We start from the raw sequence: 17,622 nt of genomic DNA, 5'->3' as shown, positions 1-17,622 counted from the left end.
GGTTTAATGTGTGATGTGGAGTCTTATGGCTGCTTTGTTAAAAGCTTTCCTCCTCTTACTTCTCTCCTGAGTGGATCAGGTAATTGTGCTCTGAATATGTAGATTTGATGTTGTTACATGTCACTATGTAACATTTTGGGACTTAGAAAATGTTTGTCTTAGGAAATCCCACTGGGTAATTAGATTCAGCATGAATAATAGAACCAAGAATTCAAAGATGCTTAGAATTCAGCCTGTTTCTATCTCACTCCTTTACTACTTCTGATGAAATGCCACTCATGTGTCTATAACGAATACTTCCATCATTTGGGAGCTCACCATTTCCCAAAGAAGAGGTCAGTGCTTATTGTTAAAAAGTATGATTTTATTTTGAGCTCAAATCTTTGGGCCAAATTAAGCCTTCTTGAGCATTATGGAATTCAGCTTCTGTTTCAAAGTACATGAGTATCCTTCTAATATTTGAAGCCAGGTCTGAAGAACCTCCTCACGGACTTTACAAAATGTCCTTGGTCTATTTCACTCCAATTATCTACCTTTCATCTTGATTTCAATAAAAGCTTCTTAGTCCACAAGGCTCCAAGGCAGCAATAGATAACTTTCTAGACAAGAACAGCAAATACAGATATTTCAATTTCCAGTCAATTTAGTAGCACAAAAGAATGAAAGCCTAGCATTTCAAATAAAACACTTTTCACAGAATGGATACTCTTCAGTTATCACAGAGAATGGCCTCTGGAAACTCACCATCGAGGATTTATTGAGTGCCTAATACTTTTCCAGACAAGGAATGCCGGGATGCAAACAGGTAAAAGATTTGGCCTCAGGTCTCAAGGAGTTTGCTCTCTAGATAGGGAGATAACGTATTTCAAATGAAAACAAACAATATATGACAGGTTGGAAGTATATAGCTTTTTATTTTCATTTGAGAAATACTTTTTTTTTTTTTTTTTTTTTTTTTTTTTTTTTTTTAAAGACAGAGAGAAGGAAGGAAGGATAGAAGGAAGGAAGGAAGGAAGAAAGGGAAACATCTTTTAAACATTTTCTTGTTTTTTATTGTATTCTGTTTCTCCGTTTTTGTTACATGGGCTGGGGCCGGGAATCGAACCGAGGTCCTCCGGCATAGCAGGCAAGCACTTTGCCCGCTGAGCCACCGCGGCCCGCCCTGAGAAATACTTTTAGCAGTGTTTGAGAAATATTTGGCCACATGGGTTACATTCAAATTAACAAATGCTCACTTATTTTTTCTTTCTTTACCCCAAGCTGATGCATTTTATGAGTAAATATTAGAAAAAGATCCTTCCCCTCATATTTGCTCCATGTCTAGTTTGTCTTGGGCAGTGCTGTCTGATACAAATATAATGCAAGTCATATGCATAATTAAAAATCTCGAGTAGCCATACTTACAAAGTAAAAAGAGACAGGTGCAATTAATTATTTAAACTATTTAATCTATTATATCTAAAGTATTATCATATCAGCATGTAATCAATTAAAATTATTAATGAGATATACTGCATTCTTTTTCTGACACTAAATCTTCAAAATATGGTATATATTTGACATGTACAGTAAATTTAAATTTGATGTTAAATTTTTATCAGAAATACTTACTTTGTATTTAGAATTTACTTAAAATGACAAATGAAAAGGTAAATTCATATCCCAAGTTGTTCTTAACACATTTAAATGTTTTGCAACAGCTATATCAAGTATCAATTTGAAATTTTTAATTAAAATTAATAAAAATGGAAATATAGTTTCTCAGTTGCACAGTCTACATTTGAAGTGCTCAAGGGCACACGCGGCTACTGAGTTGGACAGCACAGGTCTAGGCGATAAAGTTTGCTTAGGGTGCTAATATTTAAGGTTTTTATAATTTGAATTCAAAGAGAAACTTGTGGCTTTTTGTAAAAGTGTTTTTCATAGTTCCTTGGAGAGAGTCATGTTAAATGAAGCTGAAAAAGTAGGTGTGGGCCAAAGGTCTTTTAGGTGTTACTAAAGATTTCATTTTTATTCCAGGGCAATGTGAAGCCATGACCATAGTTTAAGTGAGAACATTATCTTTTTCACATTTTGAAAAAAAAGCATGTACTGATTTTGAAAATGAATTAAGAACTGGACGCGAGCAGAAGTGTGTGGAAAGAGGTCATTCAGGAGACTATTTTAGTGGTCTATGTAATAATGGATAGTAACATAGATTCAGGTGTAGGCAAGGGAGATGAGAGATGTAGATGAATTTAAGAGATTTAAAAGGAAAAATAATCAAGACCTATTTAAAGGAGAATGTCAGTGAGAGTTTGGGTGGAAAAAAAATGAAACTATTCCAAGTTATTATTAGCCAAGAGGGTCTTAATAGGGGGATTGGCTGTTTACAAAACCACCAGAAGTGTTAGAGGAATGAAGGTGAGGGAAGTCTGTCCTTAGAGCTCAGGTTTCTCTGCTAGCTTTCCGGGAATCAGCAAGTTGCAGGAATGATAGCGAAGCAAGGTAGAATAGGACATCTGCCAAGTCCCAGGTTTCCTACCCAGCTTTAAAAGAGTTAATGGAGGATGGGAAACAGTGTTTCAGTGGCAGAATTCTCACTTGCTGCACTGGAGACCCTGCTGGATTCTCGGAGCCTGCCTATGCAAAAAAAAAAAAAAAAAAAAAAAGTTAATGGACAAGTTCTAATCCCTAGTTTCCGATCTAGCTCCAAAGGAATTAATGCAAACTGCAAACTCCCTAAAGCAAAAATTTCCCCTAAAGCCCTTAAACTCCCCAAACCATAAAAACAAAGTTTTGGGGGCCAAATCATGGGCCCAAAATTAGTTAAATAGCTCTTAGTTAAATATCAGAAAGCCTAGGGTTATAAAATTTGTTAAACATCTTCCCAAAGACAAATTTTGGGTACCTGATGGCAGGTCATAAGCATTGATAGTTATCTCTTCCTGAAATAATGTCAATCATGTAAGAACCTGGTGAATGCAAACCATGTAAGCTTCTTTGTGTTCAAAGGTCACTATGGAGACCTGCTACCAACAAGACCTTTCTATAAAGCAAGGTAACCCCCACCATTAGGCATGTGTCTACCTTGAGCATATCCACATTATCCCTTTAACATGTACTTTTCTCTCTCTTTAATGAACTTTACTACTTATTCTTACTGGCCTCTCTCATCTCTGAACTGTTTCTGCGATGAGAGTCACTAACCTGGAACCGGCATCACTGACCAGTATGTATCAACAGGACTCCAGATTCCATACGAAATGACTCTTCATTACAGCTGTCTCTTGTACCTGGATGTGTGATTAAGAGGCAACTCGCTGTAAGCCATGGCAAAAAGGCTGCATGCTGATGCTGAAGAAAAAAAGAACATGACCTTTGATTCTCTTTCACCTTCCAAATCTCATGAGAGTATCTTTCTTATTGTCATAATCCAACCAAAAATCCACTGGCAGGTATCCTGGGGAATACAGTTCCATGGTTTCTCCCCCTTATCCCCTGGGGGAGAAGATAGAAGGAGCCCTATCCAGGGAATTATCATTTGAGGCAAAAACCTGTGAGTTGTCCCATTGGGTTTTGGTGGGAAAACAGTCCCCTAAACTATAATTTTGTGCAGAAAGAGAAGCAAATGAATAGTTTGCCAAAGGTGATAAGAGGCCCTCACTTCTTAAATTCCTTTATAATATGGAAATTTAATTCCATTCTATGGTGATTACTATTCAGTCTCTGGTGCTAATTGCACCTAATTGTGATCTTGTTATGAATAACTTTGTAGGAAAGAAATGCAGCTAAACAATGAGGTTGATTACCTGAGGTTTATAGCATTCAGAGAAGTGACAAAAATAGGCTGAGAGTCCTTGACTGAATATTAAGTGAATGAAGGCCAGAATTTTCTTTGAGATTCAGGAATACATTTCCCCCAGCTCAATGAAGCCTAGACAAGTCAGTGCATATCAAAACCACTTAAGGATAGAAAATCATTTTTACTAGTTAATAATATTAAGTATAAATTATTTAGAATCTACCACATCCCAGGAGCTTCCAAGCATTGACCGATTCTAACACTCACTCTCTTGCTTTCTGGGGGAAACACCACTATATTCATTTCCAAGGAGGAAACTGAGGTCAGGAGAGATTAAGTGACTTACCCAAGGCTTATCATTTTAGTACATAACAGAGTCAGAATTTGAACCCATGTCTATTTCCAGGGTGGGCTTTATGTCCTGTATCACCTCCCTCCAGGCAAACCTCTGGGATGAATAGGAGTTATACTTCTGGGCTTTTCTCTTCTTAAAGGAACAAAATTTCTTAGTAGACATAGGAGAATCTCATTTTTAAGGAGGTGCAATTTAACAAGCTTAATTAACAGGACCCACTTAATGGGGCTGATGGCAAAATAGGTTAGATGGTAGTATAATTTGCTCGGAATGCACAGAAAATGAAATTCTAACTGCAAAATTCCAGCCTCTAACAGTTAGTCTTAAAAGCTACAACCCCAGGGATAGTAACGGTCCTGCTAAAGGTAGACTTTTGCAATAAAAATAAACGTAAAAACAATAACAGTGTAAGGCCTGGTCCGGTAGCCTTTGGCTGGAAAGCTCCCACCCGAACTAAAACTGTGAATATCTGGACATACAGCTATTCAAACTCAGCCAATCAGGACCTGCCCTGACAATCAAAGGACCCCCACTGCACATGGCCCATGGCTATGGCCCCTGGCCACGGCCCATAGCTATGCCCCCGACCCTAAGGCACGCGAAACTCCTAACCTACCACAGGAGGCCCCGTAGGCATCGTCAGCACCCCCTCTAGCTAGCCTATATTTAACCCCACCGCTCCTAGGGGGGTGCGACTTCCCCGGCCCGCATCTTAAGCACCCGGACCAGGGAACCTCGCCCTGGGACAATAAAATTTTAAACTCGGACTCAGTTTCTCTGATTTTTCAGTTGGCTACCGTTTAAAGCCTGACAAACAGTAATTATGATGAATAATAATAATAGAAAACATTTACTGACTGTTTCTTGTGTGCTAGGCACAGGTACTGAATGCTGTCATGTATTATCTCATTTAGTTGTCTCAATGCTAGGAGGATGAAATGATTATTAATCTTTTATACCTTCTTTTACATGCCTGGAAACAGAGTTTCAGAGAGCTTGACTTGGTAATATAGTTAATAAAGGGTGGATCTGAGATTTGAAGAAAGGTAACATGTTTTCACTTTATGCTACCCATAAAGGTGATTGGGGCACCAGAGGTCTTTTGCTTGACTCTCTTTTCATTACTTGTCATAGTGTCAGAAACTGTCATTATTAGAGTAAAAATTTTGAAAGACCAAATAATCAACTTTTAGTAGTACTTTTGTGTCCAGCACTCCTGTCCATGTCATGGGAGATGAAAGAATTATAAAGTAGACTTTCAGCCTTAACAGAACTATACAACCTCAGTGGAAAGGTTTGAATAGGTCAAGGAGGAAGAGCTGCTCAGTGGCTGCATTTTTCCCATACTTCTGGTATGCTGATTCTTTGTATTTATAGAGTAGATATTTTTGCTATTTTTAAAGAGCTATTTCAATCCTCCTTGAAATCTTGTGTGTCAGAGGCAAAGACTTTGGTGGATTTGTAGGTAAAATCATTTAGCTACTAAATGTAAAATCATTTACATTACTAGCTAGGGTTTGTAATGTAAAATAAAACATTATCATAATAGCTACTATTTGATGAGTATTCACTAGTTCCTGGGCCTGGGGTTGAAGCAGCATATTTGTTAGCTGCATTCAGATGTTCTTCATATTCCAGTAGAATTGAGCTCCATGCAGGCAGGGGTAGCTGCCTTGTCACCGCTGAGTTTGGAGGTCTCAAAAGTCTTTGTGCAATAAATGATCGAACTTGGCAACTCAAATGTGATCTTTCCTTGTGCTGACAATGTCTCTCTCAAAGTGGAAAGTCAGAACTAGATAATCAAAAAAAAATTATTAGAGCAGTTGTAGGTTTATAGAAACACCTTTTAGGGAGTACGAATTCCCACATACCCCCCTCTCACACGTGCAGTTTTCCCTGTTATTAACATTTTGTATTAGTGTGGTACAGTTGTTACTATTCATGAAACAATATTATTATAATTATGCTATTAACTTTAGTCCACTGTTTACATTGTGTTTCACAGATCTATGAACTTTGTGTTAACTTATATACAACCTAAAAGTTCCCTTTTTTCCCTTCTTCAAATATGCAATTCAGTGATATTAATTACCTATGCAAATTTGTGCCAACATCCCAAATGATTGTGGCAATCTTCCATGGCCAAAACTTTTCCATTACCCTCAGAAGAAACAGAGCTGAGTGATTTTTTGCTTGTCCTCAGTAAAATGAATGTAGTCTCTGGAGTTGGAAGACCTGCATTCCAAACATAACTCTGACCAACATTATGCCACTTCCAAACCTCAATTTCTTTGTCTGATTCAGCACAGATTGTATGGGTAGCAGTTCATAGTTTTATAATCTTTCCTAAGCCTCCTCTCTACTCCACCACTCCAAAACAGAGAGAGAAAATATATGGGAAAACAAACAAACAAAAATATGGACAGCATTGTCAACAAAACAGTGACAAGGTTTCCTCACAAATGCTGAAAACAAATAATAGGAAAAGCCCTTAGCAGCCCCAAGACCTGGACTTCAGTGTCTGTGTGGGAGGAAGAAGAGGGAAGCAATGCCATGCCTGATGGACCTAAAAGCAGTAGAACCCCAGAACAGCCAACAAGTGTTCACTGCAACATGCTGCAAGCTAATTTGAGAAGAGCCACTGACACTAAGAGGGGCTTTATCCAATAGTGGATGGATGCAAATGGTCCATTAATCTGCACGTGCTGTTTCTTGCTAAAACTCTTTTCCTTTCCATTCTCTCATCCACAACCTGTATCATGACTATTAACTGTACAGCTTTAAGCTTAGATTTTGCTTTGCCTGTTGAGTTAGTTTCTTATGGCTACCATAATGAATTTCCTCAATATTAATGGCTTAAAACAACTTAAATTTATTATCTATGTTCCTGTAGGTTAGAAGTCTGATATGGGTCTTACTAGGTTAAAATCAAGGTGTCAGCAGGACTATTTCCCTTTCCAGAGGCTCTAAATGATCCAATTCCATGCTGATTCCTTTTTTGCAACCACCCTTACTCCTTGGCTCATAGCCCTCTTTTCCATCTACAGCAGGTTGAGTTCTTCTCACAATGCATCATTCCAGTCAAAATCTCCCTCTGCTTCTCTCTTGTGCTTTTAAGGACCCTTGTGACTACACTGCATTCTTAAAAGTGTTAGGACCCTTTGAGCCAGGAGATTCTCCTCATCTGAAGATCCTTAACTTAATCACATTTGCAAATTCCCTTTTACCATGTAAGGTAACATGCTCACAGGATTCTGGGTATTAAGATCTGGAGATTTTTGCCTTTTACATCTGAGAAGTGTTTCCGAACCCCAAATGGGTTAGGTGTCTCTCTCGTGAGCTCTTATAGGTAACATGGACAAGATTGGGTGCTCCTGAGTGATAGGTATATGTCATTCAGAGGTCCCAGAATCTAGCACACAGGGCTGTCCAAACACGATGCCAGCCACATAACGTTATTTTAAATTTTCTAGTGGCCATATTAAAAACAAAGTAAAACAAAACAGGTGAAATAATTATTAATCCTATATTTCCTTTAGCTCGATATTTCCAAAATTATCATTTCAACATGCCATCACTATAAAAGTTATTAATGAGATATTTTGTGTCCTTGTATTTGGACTAAGTCTCCAAAATCCAGGAGGTATTTTTATGTATACCACATATTTCTATTAAGACTAGCCACAGTTCCAATTCTAATGCCCACTGTGGCCTAGTGCCCCTACCATCGGACAGCACTACTTAAGCACAACCTCTGGCATGTAGAAACACTCCATGTGTATTTGTCTGACAATTGGGTGAGTAGACCAATTATAAGCCAGCTTGACTGATGACTCCTAGAAAAATTTCAGAGCACACTTATGCATGTAGTTTACATTTAATTAGATTTTGCATAAAAATCAGAAATGAAATCATACATCTAGAGAACAAATCTATTCCATTTTCTAATTTGGCAATTTGTAAGCTTCCGTTAGGCACCGTCAGTTTCCTCTGATGAGGGAGCATCCACAACAGCAAACATTTACTAGAAGTCTGCTTCCTGGGTGCCTGTAAGTGGGAGGTAATTAGCTTGTGAGGTGAAAAGCACATTTTCAGAACTTTTTCTGAAGAGTGCCTTTGTTTTCATGTATAGCTCCTTCAAAACATTATCCTTAAATTCTTCAAACTGTAATTTGAAAGGTGACCCTGTAAACTCTGGCTTCCCAAATCTCTTTGAAGCTGCAGAGCAAGTCTGAACACAAAGCATTTTCACAGTCTCATGACAGAAAAATAAATACCCATCACTGCTGAGAGGGAGACCCCAGTTTCTAAGTTTCAGAGAAGGGGTAGCCCAACAGAGGAGACTGATATCCTAGGCTTTTATTTCTATCAGGCTTGCTCTAGGACATCTTCTGTTTTCTGGTTTGCTCTTGCAAAATGTCACTGAAATCCCTTTAATGCGTACCTTTCTTCACAAGCAGTACATGTGCAGAGTTCTATGAATTGTGCCTACATGTAGAACACTGTGACTGAGCTGAGTATTAAAATACAATCGGACGCAATGTTGCTCCTTCTTCAAAAGATGAACTATAAACAGAGAAAAACACATAGTCACTGCATTCTATATTGTTCTTTTTCTGTGTACCCAAACCAACTGGTGAAGTATTAGACCTCTAAATGGTGTTGAATGAACGAACACCATGAACTCTCCCCTCTTGCTCTCAGACTTGCAAGGAGAATGGGAGATCTATTGCTAGGAGGAGAGATCTATTGCTCCCTCTACAGAATAGATATGTAGCAAATTCTCATGAAACAACAACCATACTTCTAATGCATTCCATTATGGAGTAGTGGATAAAGAAAAACATGCCCCATGGGCTTAGGTTGCTGGATTTTACATAGTCTAAAATTAAGATCAGTGTCAAGAAAAACAGAACACTGCCTGGGAGCTGAGGATCACTATAGATTCCTTAGTGTATGTTTGGCAGCTTGTCTGGTCACAGCCAGAACTATCAAAGAGGCAGTAAAGGCCCTAGGAGTAGAACATGTGTGAACCAAACTGAGTTGATCAAATCTGTGTCTACACCCATGTGATCCAATTGACTTCTGTGAGTTAACTTCAATCATTTACAGCTTATCCTATTTCTCTTTAGCCCACTTGCATTGTTGAACTTATGCAAACATCATTTAATCTCAGGTACTTACAAAACAGAAAAGAATAACCAGTTATGGGATAAACAGATAGAAAAGTAAAGATAGAAATCATAATGATGTCTTAAACCTCTTTATTTTGCTACCCCTGGGCCCAAGGGCAGAAGGCTTTCATAAAATCTGTAAATACTTCTGCATGGAAAGGATATGGGTTACAGTGGTTACAATGCAATGATTTCTCTAGATGAGTGAGTCACTGGAGAGGAGGTATATGTCCCAGGGTATAACCCTGATAGAGTTGAGGTAGTTCATAAGTTTAACCTCAGTATTATTGCTGTATAACTTTATGAATTTATGTGTATCACTTTATGCATTTATGTGTATCACTTGCATTTGTGTGTATCACTTTATGAATTTAATGTGTTCTCAAAAATATGTAAAAAGCGTATTTTCTAAAAGGTGTTGAAACAAAATGTCTGTTGTGTCTGCAGGGCCAGGGCTGCCTGCATTTCAGACAAAAGAAATCGGCTAAAGGCCAGACAGCAACTCCCACCCTGCAAGTTCTGTTTCTGTACTTTTCCAGAGTTATAGCGTGTTCCCATAGTAACTCCCGCCCTGCTTGCTAGCCTATATAATCTACAGACAAAGAATGTTCGGAGCTCAGACTTTGGACAGAAGTCCTCTGAGTCTCCCAGCAATAAAAGCTTCTTCACTTCTCAGAGGCTCTGATGTTGTGTGGTGTCGGGAGTTTGTCCCTACTTCAGGGTCGGAGCTCAACTCAGATCTTCTCACCCCAATTTCTGTAGCTCCAATTTCTCAATGCTCCACTCCTCTAAGGTTGCCACATTAGAGAAGAGGTGTTTTCTGTGAGTATGCATTCATGTGCTTTGTTTCTCACTGACTTATTTCCTCTTAAAACCCAGACAGAGGAAAGTATTCATTCATAATTTGGTTTGAACCAAAATATGCCACAATCTAAACTCTGAACAGAAATATGTCCTTGGATCCACTTTTCTCTTCCTTTCTTTTCTTTCTTTTATGTCTAGCAAAAGGGGGTAAACATTTTAGAGGAAAATTTCCACACATGGACATAAATGCTTCATTTTTTAATCCTGACTCTCCAGGTTTGATAACAAAAAAGTTACCCAGCAAATATCTACTACAACACAGAAAAGAAAATGCTTAGTTATCTGTTCAGGCCAGATGATAGTCAGTCAAGAATAAAGACTGGTTTAGTAGTTGGGAGAGGCTGGGTTGTAGTAGATTTTACAAAGTGTCCTGGTTAGAATCTTCTATTTTAGACAGGGACATGTGGGATCATGTTTTATGGAGCAAATTCAGAGTCTAAGCTTTTTATGCACCCCTGGGAAAAAACAAGCCAGAAATGGATCACAATTAAAATAAAATGAAAAGAATAACCAGAAAGCATATTTTGGGCAAGAAGATGGCAGGAAAAATATCCTGGAGTCAGTGAAAGTAGGGATGCATAAGACTTATAAAAAAATAGAACTACTGAGTCAAGTTTTCCTGCTTCTTGTTCCAGTTGTGTATATCCTCTTGGGTATAGACATATAAGTTTAGAAACCAAAGAAAAAGGCCTGCTAGTGAATAATCCTGCTTTTTTGGCTATTGGAAGTAGAACACTTTGACCAAGTTTATAATCCTGTTTTTTTGGCTATTGGAAGTAGAGCACTTTGACCAAGTTTTTTTCATTGTAACCATAAAATTGGTTGTAGTTTTACCTACTTGAAAATGCCAAAGCTTTGCTACGAAGTTAATATTTGGATTGTTGACGCTGAGGTTGACAGTTCAAATATTTTCTCTGAAAATAAAGACTTTAATAATGCTGAGATGGCCAAACAAATTTGATTCATCTTTTTGATACTATTCCTCCTGGGCATCTTTTTTTAAGTGCTTGGCCATGGTATTATTGTATTATCATTGCCAAATCACCATTTTTCTTCAAGCATATAGTTCAGGAATTGAAAATAGCTATTTCTCATCATGTTCTAAATGAGTGAAAAATGATAAATACTGTAATGAGATAAATTGGCCTGGAGAATCAGGGATAAGAAATTTGACTGTGCTTTTTGATCACTTCATGACAAGATGTACCAGCACTCCCTAGCAAATGATTTAGTATTTGTATTCTTTTAGTGGCTATACTTAAATTGGATTAGCATAATTCTGAGTTTGTGGAAGGCTATTACATTCATGTATGTTTCTCTTTTTTATTAAATTAAATTAAATTTAGTTATTTATTTAACCAGTCTCCTCTAGTCCCAAATATATCTTCCCCATCATAGGTACCCACTCTCGTGGTATTTAGCTTACATAAATGTTATTGTGGTGAACATATCTTCCTGCTTCCTGCCTTTTTACATTAAACATTATCAGCCCGTCATTCACATATGCCAGATATCAGTTATTCATTTCCGATTGCTGGTTACCCAGGTGGTTTTGGACTCTTTGTTTTAAGGACTGCAGTAAATATTTTCATACATATACCTTTTTTTGCATGTGTGGATTTTTGGGAAAATTCTAAGTTATGGGATATAAACATACTAGGGTTTAGCAAATACTTTCAAACTGGCCCCCAAACTGGGAATAAAGTTTTCCCCCACAATAAAAAAAATCAAGTAAAGGAGCCAGGCTTCATTATGCCAACAGAAAAAGAGATTCTTGAACTAAGGATTTTGTAAATCAGCCAAACTTCCAACTTTGTCCACAAAATACAGGGGTATAAGTAGCCTTTATTTATACAAAGCTACTATTAAGAAGAAAGCAGAAAATAAAGATAAAAACATTTTAGCTGATGAACATTCCCTCCCACGCCAAAACTATAAACATAAAGTGGATGACTATAAAAAATACTTGACATGCATTATGGGATATGAAAACAACATCTGAACTAGAAATTCAAGAAGGAAGATTGCTGAAGAAGAAGTAGAAGAAGAAGAGTTTATTGCATTCAGTACAAAATAAAGGAAAAATAAGAAATTATATCAGAAACAAAGACTAAATCATAATGTGCCCCCAAAAGTATAGACTCAAATGCAAAAGTAATAAGGGTTATTAAACAAATGCATAAAAATAGCCAAGAGAATGAAAGTGAGATAAAAAATGAGAAGGGTTGGAAAGACAGTGGGTGCATAGGAAGGTAGGCAAAGAAGATCCAACATGTGCTTTACTTAAATCCCTGAAGAAAAAAAAATAAACAATGAACATAACGAAAATTTGAAACACTAATCTCAGAAAACTTTCTGAAAAAGTCAATCTACTTATTAGAAAGACTCACTGAGTACCTGGGAGAATTTATTCAGAGCATATCCTAGTAAATTTATTAGATTTCAAATATGAAGAACAAGTGTGCAAGGTCTCAAGGAAAAATAAAATCAATAACTTCAGAAGGTTTAGTGAATTAAGTTGAAATCAGACTTTTCAAAAGCAACATACAAACAACTTGGCAACTCTTTTATAGTTAAATTTAAACCTACTATATAAATTATTAGTTCCATCTTAGATATTTACCCAGGAGAAATGGAAGCACATGTCCATACAAAGAACTACAAATGAATTTTCAAAGCAACTTTAATCATAGTATCTATACCCTAGAAACAACCCAAAGATCCATCAACTAGAAAATGAATAAAAAATTGCAGCATATCAATAGAAAGGCAATATATAGAACCAAAGACAATGTGTTGAAGCTACTGACACATGCTACAACTGGATGAATCTCAAAAGTATTGTTCTAAGTGAAGGAAGATGAACAGAAAAGACTATAAGCAGTATGATTCCATTTATATGGTATTTTAGGAAAGGAAAAATTATTGGGACAAGAAACAGGTAAGTAGTTGCCATGGGTTATGGATGGTGGGAGGAGACTGACTACAAAAGGGCAGGAAGAAACCTTTGGGCATTATGAAAATATTCTATATCTTTTTTATGGTAGTGGTTATGTGACTGTTTACATTTTCCAAAATTCATCAAACTATACACATTAAAAGGGTGAATATTATTGCACAAAGATATACTTCCATAAACCTGACTTTCAAAAAATTCTACATATGAAATAAGGCAACAATGGAGCATATGAAACAAAAATAGTTTATCTAAGCAGCCTATCCTTCAAATAGTAAGGCTATAGAAAACCATTTTAAACATTCAAGCATTGAAGGGATATTGTATCCACAAGCCCTACTTGAGGAATTTACAAGATAAGCTTCTTCCAATCAAAAAAAAAAAAAGAGATGAATAGGGAAATTGGAAAAGGGTCTAAAGTGAGTATCAATTTTAGATTTGCTAACAAAGGTATAGATGAGGAAGGAATAATAGTATATAAATGTTTAGCCTTTTGCCAAAGTGAAAATAATGCAATTAAAAACTAAGAAAAGGAATAAAGAAGTAGTAAATATTAATGAAAACACTGCATATCAGTATCTGTGAGATAAATATAAAACAGAGATCAGAGAATCTGATCTTAAACAAATATATTTACAAATTTTTGCAAAGGGAAACACAGGAGGATAAACTAGAAACTGAGACTGATTTATACATAGTGGGCAGGAATGGGACCAAAGGGCTGAAGAGATGATACTTCTCTGAGTCTATTTTCTCCCCTTATTTTTGTATAGATTTGACTCTTGGCATCATGTTAATATTTTAGTTACTTGGAAAAATTAAATTAATTAATAAGGATGGGCAAAATACCGTGAAATGGAAGAAAAGCAGAAGAAAATGAACCTATTTCAAATAACTTGAACATCTTAATCACACTGAAGTGGGATGACAGTGGGGAACAACCAGTTAACTTTTTAAAATGATTTTATTGCCTTATGTTCACATACCACACAATCATCTAAAGTATGCAATCAGTGGTTCTCTATGCCATCATATAGTTGTGCATTCATCATCACAATAGATTTTTGGACATTTTCATTACTCCAAAAACAATAAAAATAAAAGTAAAAACAACACCTAAAACATCCCATACCCCCTACACCCTTATTATTGATTTGTTTTTGCCTTTATTTTTCTTTGATCATCTGTCCATACATTGGATAAAGGGGGTTTCAGTCACAAGGTTTCACAATCATATGGTCACACCATGTGTTAGTTTGGAAGCTGCTGCAATGCGATATACCAGAAATGGAATAGCTTTTATAAATGGAATTTAAAAAGTTGCAAGTTTACAGTTTTGAGCCTATAAAAACATCCAAGCTAAGGCATCCATGGAGATACACGTTAATGCAAAAAAGGCTGATGGGTCTAGAACACCTCTGTCAACTGGGAAGTCACATGGCTGGCAGCTGCTGGTCCCGTGCTCATGGGCTCTGCTGCTTTCAGCCTCTGTTCCTGTGGGGTTTCCTCACATTGCTTGTCCAGGGCTGGCTTTCATCTCTTGGCTTCCCTGGCTCTCTTCAGGTTCTGGCTTGCTTAACATCTCATGGCAACATCTGTTGGGCTCCAAACTTCTGTGTCTCTGTTCTCTAAGTGTTGGCATCTGTGTCAGCTCTGGGCTTTGAAGTTTCTGTCAGTTCTCTCTCTATAGGTTCTATCATTTCTGAGGTTTCTCCAAAATGTTTCCACCTTTAAAGACTCTAGTAAACTAATCCAGACCCACCTGAATTGGGGGGTGCATCACATCTCCATCTAATCAAATGGTTGTACCCATCATTCAGCGTATCACTTCTTCATGGAGATAATCTACTCGAAAGTCTCCAACCACAGTATCGAATCAGAACTAAAAGAAATGGCTTCTCCCACAAGGTTGGGTCAAGATTAAAACATGGCTTTCTGGAGGTACATAATAGATTCAAACTGGCACATACCGTAAAACCTATATAGGTTATACATCTTTAAGAATCAAGGCTAGCAGATTATAGTTCAACAGTTCTAGGCATTTTCCTCTAGCTACTCCAATACACCAAAAACTGAAAAGGGTTATCTATATAATGCATAAGGATAACCTCCAGAATGACCTCTTGACTCTATTTGACATCTCTCAGCCACTGAAGGTTCAGGGGAGTTTAATATTTCCACATTTTCCCCCAGATCCTCAAGGGGACTTTGCAAATAATTTTTTATCTTCTGCCCAGATTACTCTGGGACGTATTGGAGCAGCACACTGACCGGTACAAACCAACAAGATCTCACTCCCTAGTCATGGTTCTGGGTAATTATGATGTTCCAGAAAATTTACCATACAAATTAAATTAGATAGTGTGCTACAGAAAATATGAATTTTGCACCAATAAACATTTCTTCTTTGTCTCATACAGAATTTGAAGTTTTAAAACACAGTCAATATCATCCTTTACTCTGTATTCTGATTTACCTTAGACCTAACCATATCAGCTTCATTCATATCTCTAATTGAAGTCTTCTCTCTTTTTCAGCTTTTAAAAGTGTTGAAAAACTTTTCATAGGTGCTGAACTCTAGCTCTGAGTCTCTGGTATCACAGATATCAAAGTTCCAGGGAATGATAAGGTTATACACAGAGAGCTCAGCATCTCAGAATTTAGAAATAACAGTTACAACTGTTTGTAGTTTGTTTTTCTCAATAATAAGGGTTAGCAATTCTGGTTACTTTCTATATATTCTTTAATTGAAGAAATAAGGTACATATTGACGATAAAGGGCAAGGGTTCTCACTATCAGAGAAGGAATTCACAAATATAAGAAGGGTGAAGACTATAATGATTTGTACTGATAAGAAATCAAGGTTTTATTTATAATAGATATAAAATATCTGATAGAGATGTAGCAATGGCAATGGTCAAATCTGGGATAATTTTACCATCAAATTAAATAACAATACTAATATTTTTAATCTATTGAATGCAATTATAATCTATGAGTTCACACTAATGGAAATAAAGAAATGTTTGAATGAGCAAATAAATGAGTGTGTGGCCTATTGAAAGTTGGTCAAAAATTCTTTGAAATGTTTTTTATTGAGAGATGACATCTAATTCTTCTTCCCTCGACTGTGGGATCCCTCATAACTTACTTGTAACCAGAATGAATAGAAATGATGCTGGGAAACTTCTGGGGCTTTTGACTTTCTTGGATGGCTAGCTTTACAGAATCCTCCACTTTGGATGCTAGTTGCCATGGGAGCTAGTTGCCATGGGAACTAGTTGCCATGCTGTGAGAAGCCCTAGTCAAAAGGAGATGCCATTTATAGGTGTTATCATTGGTCATCCCAGTTTAGACCATTGTTCAACCACCCCAACTCAGGTGCCAGATATGTGAGTTAAGATGTCATATTGGAAGAGGATCCTCCAGCCCTAGCTGTTCAGGTCCCAACTAGCTGTCTGAATCTTACAAATCAAAGCCTTATATATCATGGAGTAGAGAACCTTTCCACTATGCACTTTCTGGATTCCTGACCTACAATACCTATAAACATAATAAAATAATTGTTGTTCTATGCCACTAAGATTATGGTGGTGTATATGGCAACAGTATCCAAAACTCTTCCCTAGAGTGAATCACCAGCAAATGCAGACAGAATGATGGTGTTAGAAAATCACCATTTGGCAGCCATCATAGAAATTATTCAGTCAGGCAAGAATAAAAAAACCTAGTGGGTGAAAAATTGTTAAGGAAAAGGATGTTAACATTGTCTCCAAGTATCTCCCTACAAAGTACTTATTAACTACAAAGGGAAAAATAATAACTTTCTTTTTAATAAAGTTAATCACTTTACAGTGGAGAATGTTGGCATATACCTTAACCAACTAATCAAAGTTAATATCATTAGTAATGGAACAAACCAACATCATGTACCCTTAGCATGATGCATGGAAAAGGACACAACATCACTTCTGTGATATTTCTTCCAAAAGCGCCTATCCTGAATCTAACCATGAGGAAATATCAGACAAACCCTTATTGAGGTACATTCCATAAAATAACTAACCTCCATTCTTAATGTCATAATTATAAAACAACTTTTAATTTAAAAGACTTACTTAAATTTGACTCACAATTCTGAACCAAAAAACAAACTTAACATTTTGCTATAAAGAACATTATTGGGAAAACCTGTGGCATTGGAAAAAGTAGGGTAGATTGATAGCAGTATTATAGTAATGTTGATGTCCTGATTGTATTAAGTATTCTGTGGTTTTGTAAAGGAATGCTCTTGATTTTAGGAAATGTACACTGAAGAATTTAGAGGTAAAGGGGCAACATATCTGTAGCTAACTCATAAAAGGTTCAGAAAAATAGCATTATTATAAAGCAAAAATGGTTACCTGTTAACAATGGGGAAATCTGGGTGAAAGGTATATGAGAGATTTTTTTCTCTCTACTTGCAACTTCTTTATGAGTTTGAAATTA

At 36.7% G+C, this 17,622-nt stretch overlaps 1 long non-coding RNA gene across 4 annotated transcripts; it reads right to left on the bottom strand.

Annotated features, from left to right (window-relative positions):
- Positions 1–367: 367 nt before the first annotated feature.
- Positions 368–16,390, bottom strand: LOC143653162 (uncharacterized). Of its 4 annotated transcripts, none has more exons than XR_013161131.1 (6): positions 16,286–16,390; positions 8,584–8,705; positions 3,190–3,336; positions 2,525–2,622; positions 745–843; positions 368–599 (listed from the first exon to the last, which is right to left on the bottom strand). It is a non-coding gene; the product is annotated as an uncharacterized LOC143653162 (long non-coding RNA). The 4 variants fall into 4 exon arrangements; XR_013161132.1 differs by having other exon boundaries at positions 2,584–2,622; XR_013161129.1 differs by lacking the exon at positions 2,525–2,622.
- Between the last annotated feature and the right edge of the window lie 1,232 nt (positions 16,391–17,622).

This window comes from Tamandua tetradactyla, chromosome 13, assembly GCF_023851605.1.
Source record: "Tamandua tetradactyla isolate mTamTet1 chromosome 13, mTamTet1.pri, whole genome shotgun sequence".
In the NCBI taxonomy this organism is placed as follows: Eukaryota; Metazoa; Chordata; class Mammalia; order Pilosa; family Myrmecophagidae; genus Tamandua; species Tamandua tetradactyla.
Note: the sequence above shows the minus strand (reverse complement) of the source record. Positions and strands in the feature narration are given on the sequence as shown.